Here is a 6000-nt window from a genome sequence, read left to right as displayed (position 1 = left end):
CTCGGGGGTCCACTGCGCCCCTGCCAGATAGTCGGCGATGTCACGTGGTCGTTCACCCTGCTGTGGACGCGGCGTGTCGATGGCGAACCCGCGCAATCCCATCTGTCGACAATTGCAGCGGCGGTAGGTGTGGCCGGCTTCTCCGCAGTGGTAGCAGAGTGGACGATGGTCGGGGGCGCGGCAAACGTCGGTCTTCCTCGGCGTGTATCGCTGGCCGGCTGGCGGGTGGTATGACGTCGGTGGTGGCGGCGGTGGTGACTGGCGGCGGAACTGCTGGGGCGGCGCGGCGTCTCGACATGGGCGAGGAGGGGGGTATTGCGTCGGGCTGCAGCAGCATAGTTCATTGCTTGCAGCTGCGGCGGTGCCGGCTGAGGAACACCCAGTGACTGTTGGATTTCCTCGCGTACAACGTCCGCAATCGACGTCATTTCGGGCTGTGCACAAGGTGCGAGCTTTCGCAGCTCCTCTCACCCGATGGCTCGGATCGTTTCGCGCAAGGCGTCGGAGCCGAGCGCATGAACAGCTGCGCTGTCTTGAAATGCGCGGCGATTGTACTGCCGGGTGCGCATCTCGAGCGCCTTCTCGGTGGTCGTTGCTTCCGAGACGAATTCCTGAACTGTCGATGGGGGGTTCTGCATCAGCCTGGCGAAGAGCTCCTGTTTCACTCCTCACATAAGAAAGCGGACCTTCTCGTCCTCGGGCATGACAGGGTCTGCATGACGGAACAGCCTTGTCATCTCTTCCGTGAAGAGCGCCACGTTTTCGTTCGGCATCTGCACGCGGGTTTCGAGCAGAGCCTCAGCACGCTCTTTCCTGACGACGCGCGTGAATGTCGCGAGGAACCTGGTGCGAAAAATATCCGACGTTGTCAGGCTTCATTCTTGGTTCTCGAACGAGGTCCGAGCGGCGTCTTCCAAAGCGAAATAGACATGCCGTAGCTTGTCTTCGCTGGTCCAGGCATTGAAAATGGCGACTCTGTCGTAGGCTTCGAGCCAGCTTTCCGGGTCTTCGAACGACGATCCGCGGAAGGTTGGCGGCTCCTTGGGCATCCGGAGAAGTATCGGGGCGGGGGGCACAGCGTCTTTCATCGTCGTTGTGGTCTAGGTCAGGGTCTTTGGTTGCCGGCTCTTTTCAGGTAGAGGCCTATGCTCTGGCGGTAGACCTTGTTGCCTGTGGCTTGCTCGCTGCTCGGCCTTGGCGTCGACGTCTTCTTTGCGACTCGGGCTTGGTTCACGGCTTGACGGGGGCGTTTGGAACACGGACGAACAGCACCTCCACCAGATGTCACGGGGTCGTGACGTCGACGAAGACAGCAGTCACCACGTCCGAGATGAAACTGGCCGAACTTGTGGCAGGGAAACTGAAAGTCAAACTACAGCAATACACTGATAGCGGCGAACAGAGCGTCGACCGTCGATCAACTGCCCATGGCTGGGATGCGCCGTCTTTTATACATCATGCATCGAACTTTCCAGTGTTATCACAGGTTGTCGCGCAAGCACTGGAATAATGAAGACTATACGCGTCCTGCGCGCAATCTTAACAAAACGATCTACTACAATCGCGAAGCTTCTCGAACACTACGGAGCGGTCAGCTTCGAGCGTTGATAACCGTTCTTGCTGGTCAAACCCGAATACTACAAAATAAAAGAGGAAGCGGGCGTGGCAATATACACCCCATAAAGTGGACGAGAGGATGACCGGCAACGTGGCTCAGTGGTAGAGCATCGGACGCCTTATTCAAAGGTCGTAGGTTCGGTCCCTGCCAGCGGCAAGTTATCTTTTCGTCCACTTTGCTTTTTTATTTTTATTTCATTTCAAATACCCTCAGGGTTCAAATGTACATTGAAGAGGGGAGGGGCAAAGGTTAACACATAATAACTACTTGGTTAGAGGTACAAAACAGAAATAGAACTATCACGATGACACTTTTAACAAATATTGGTTGCAATAACAAAGGCAAAAGTAAAATTAAAGGTACGCCTGGTGAATAACACATCAACCAAGACACTTAATTTAATTGGCACAGTGTGTTACAAATGGAAAACACAGAAACAGTGTGTTACAATGGAAAACATAATGCGCAAAAATAGTAGCCATTCGTAAAACTAAATTTCGAGCAGCATAGCGAGAACATACAGAACAATCACAGCTGTAAAACAAGCACTGAGCGATGCTAACTTGAAAAGAAATTCTGTAGTGCGATTTTGAAGTTATTGGTGTTAGCTATGCTTGTGAGTGATGCAGGTAGATTGTTCCAATCTCTGGTCGTTGAGGGGAGAAATGAATGTGAAAAACCGACGGTGTTGCTGTGCGGAATGTTTACTTTTTGATGGTGATCGATGCGCGATGAAATGTACGACGGCGGTTGAATGAATATGGAATGTAAATATGAGTTGTGGTAATAGATTTTATGGAAAAGACAGAGACGAGAGAGTTTCCTGCGGTGTGATAGCGGTGGAAGGTGTAGGATGTCTTTCATGTTAGTAACACTCGCAGTTCTTTGATAGTTGCTTAGAATGAAACGGACTGAGCGATTTTATATTTTTTCTAGTGATTTTATATGGTGCTCATATCCGGTGTCCCATACTGACGACGCATACTCGAGCTTCGGACGAATGAAAGTTGTGTACAGAAGTAGTTTTAGTGATGATGGTGCTTGCGAAAACTTCCGGCGAAAGTATCCTAATGTTCCAGTGGCCTTGTTGGTTATGTGATCAATATGAGTGTTCCATGATAGGTTACTGGTAATATGAACACTCAAGTATTTGTATGATGTTACGCATTCTAGAGGAATGTTATTAAGTGTGTAAATAGGGGATGCTACTTCAGGACGGGAAATTCTCATACTTTTACATTTTTTAACGTTTAATTCCATCCGCCATAATCGACATCACTTAGTTATGTTAGTAAGATCTTCCTGAATTAGTGAAATGTCTGCGGTATCAGGCACTTTTCTATACAAGACGCAATCGTGTGCAAACAGGCATATTTTAGAGGATACATTAGTAGGCAAGTCATTAATATAGATTAGAAATAGCAATGGACCAAGCACAGACCCTTGCGGGACCCCGGAATCAACAGGAACCAATGAGGAGTTAGCGTCGTTAGCGGTTACAAATTGAACACGTGATGTCAGAAAGGCGCGAATCCAATTAATTACAGCTGAGTCGATATTGAGAACGCTTAGTTTATGAAGAAGCAGTGCATGGTTCACTTTGTCAGAAGCTTTAGAAAAGTCAAAAAATATACAATCTGTTAGAAAACCGTGATCTAGATTAGCATGAAGGAAATTAGTGAAGGCGATGAGTTGGGTGTCACAAGAGAAATTTTTTCGAAAACCATGCTGCATAGCTGTGAAGAAGTTGTTATTTTCATGAAAATTAACCAGATGTGTGTAAATTGTTCTATAACTTTGCAAGGCACTGATGTAAGGGAAATCGGTCTGTAATTCTGTGGGTCGTGGGACGGTCCTGATTTGTGAATAGGAATTACTCTACCGGTTTTTCCAGTCGTACGGTAAGGTGCTAGAATTGTACGATTGTGAGTAAATGTGCTCTAGTATGATTGAGCAGTATTCGGCAGTCTTTTTTAAGAATATAGTATTGATTTCGTCTACTCCAAATGACGCTTGTGAATGATGGCTTTGATACCGGTGGAGCTGAAAGCAATAGGATCCATTAAATGGTAGTCAGTAGGACTTATCTGAGGCATCGGATCAGGAAGGCTAGGTGCTGAGAATGACGAGGCGAAACTTACGTTGAGCAGAGTAGAACACAAATGCTCAGCTACAGGGTCCCCAGAACTTGTCAGCAGTGATATCCTATTTTTATGAGCATTTCCCCGGACAATCTCCCAAAAGCGTTTTGGGTTAGCCTTCAGTAAGTTTGGAAGCGTGCAATTAAGGAAGGAGGATTTGGCTGATTTTAGGGCTCTGAGATACGAACCTGCAGCGTTTTTGTATGCACATTTATATTCTAATTACTAGAAATGACACCCCCCATACTTTCCTTGGCATTATTGTGTGTTAGTTCTCGCTATTATTGTGTCTAACAACGAAAAAGGAGCCCTTAAAAGTCACCTTGTTTCCTACATGCTTTCTTGCAGATTAATCAGGCATGCAATTTGAGTCTCTTTAGTGAATTTTATAGGGGAGGTCTCTGTGCAGAATATCACGGTAATCTTTTAACGCTCTATCTTTGTTTGCGCAATGCCTGAAGCCTCTTTTTCTATTAAAAATTGCTACGGAGCAAGAAAAATCCAACACTAGAATTTGCGCTTCGGCAAAGCAGGTAGTAAGAGCAAGCTCAATCACAAGCTGTTGAGGAGCGCCCATTGATGGAACTGTAATACCTGCAGGGCAAAACTTCTAGTGCACCAAGAAGGGGACGGGAGGCGGGTGCAGGTTAACATTTCAAGATGGCATCCCGTGACCATCGTCCTTCCCTAGCCATGAACTTGTACTGTCAACGTTTATCAGACTTCTACTAACACAAGACAGATTAGGTATAAATGTGGCTCCTTTATTTCAAGATGGCACATCAGACCTTTTGAGAATTCTCTGACTGCAAGCCGTTACATTTGCTTTAAAATCTTTCCTTGTGCAGTGTCCTTTTATTGTTCCCAGACACTTGTCGCAAGCAAAAGTATGCAGCTTGTCACAGTCCAGCTGGCGCCACGCAGAGATGGCTCCAGCCATCGTGATGTGTACTCCACAGGAGCTGTCAGACACTGTAGAATTATGGTCTGGTGTGCATGCTTAGGACATTAAAGATGTAAGCTGTGACCACTTCTGTTTTGTTCCTTACACACTTGCACAAGATTTTGACAGAGACGTTAGTTCTCGCAATCCTGCCATGGTGGTAAGAAGGTGTACAACCACAGGAACACCATGGCCACGCAAGCTGAGGTTCATATTGAATATAATATTCTACTTGATTACAATGGTAATTAAGTACTCTTGCATTCATTTGTAGTGTCCGCATCACATCATTCTGCCTAAACCTGATCTCTTTTACTTATCATCTACATAGTTTTCCCGGTTGGTGACAGTACAGAAAGAAAAAATTCTTTTGGGAGCACCACGTTTTAACGCGATAGCGTTAAAGAGCTCGTATCACAGAAATTCCGCCGTCGGCACCGTTGGTTGTGAGCGAAAAATCATCAACTTGTCCGTGACCGAAAAATCGAAAAAGCTGCAAATAAAATAAATAATAAAAATATTGGGTCCGGGTGAGAATCGAACCCAGGCCGTCTGCGTGGCAAGCAGGTGTTCTACCACACAGCCACGCCGCTGCTTGGAGCTGCACTGAAAGTAACTTTGATGATTCCGAAAAATACGCGCCTTGTATACAAGTGTCACAGTACGAGATGTAATATCGCAGTAATATTGCGTGGTACAAGCGTACATTGCCATCGCGCGTCACACCATGTCATTATCATAACGACTTTGTGGTTTAAAGACAGCCACCCATTACAGAAGGCACATTACTGCGCGTATTCCTTTAAGACCACGTAGTGGGTGCATCGCAACTTCGAAAAAGTTTCTCGCGCATAATTGTCCCTGGTTTAAAGTGTGCTACCCATTACGTAAGGCACGCACCTTAGTGCGCGCATTCTGTTAAACCCTCGTAGTGTTCGAAGTGCGCACTAGGGGCAGGATATCCCTATCGCGTTCAACTCTTAAAGGCGAAGCTTAAGCGTCCCCCCAATTTTTATTCACAAAAGACTCAACTGAAGCACTTACAACATATGCGAACAGTGATGTCCTAAATGTCAGCGCTTTTTGTCCTAACAAAGGTAAATTGGTTGTTATCTTCGGCTTGTGATCTTACAGGAGCTTTAGCATATGCCTTGTCATCTTGTGTCAACGATGCCACATGCAATAAATAGTTTAACAAAGCTTATAACTCGGCAAGATGTACGTGCATAGCTTCAGGGAGGTCATAGAGTGCAGAAGTGAGACTCACATAAAACAAGAAACACAAGACGTGTGTTAAC

Source organism: Rhipicephalus sanguineus, chromosome 7, assembly GCF_013339695.2.
Source record: "Rhipicephalus sanguineus isolate Rsan-2018 chromosome 7, BIME_Rsan_1.4, whole genome shotgun sequence".
NCBI lineage: Eukaryota > Metazoa > Arthropoda > Arachnida > Ixodida > Ixodidae > Rhipicephalus > Rhipicephalus sanguineus.
This window is presented reverse-complemented; position numbering follows the sequence as displayed.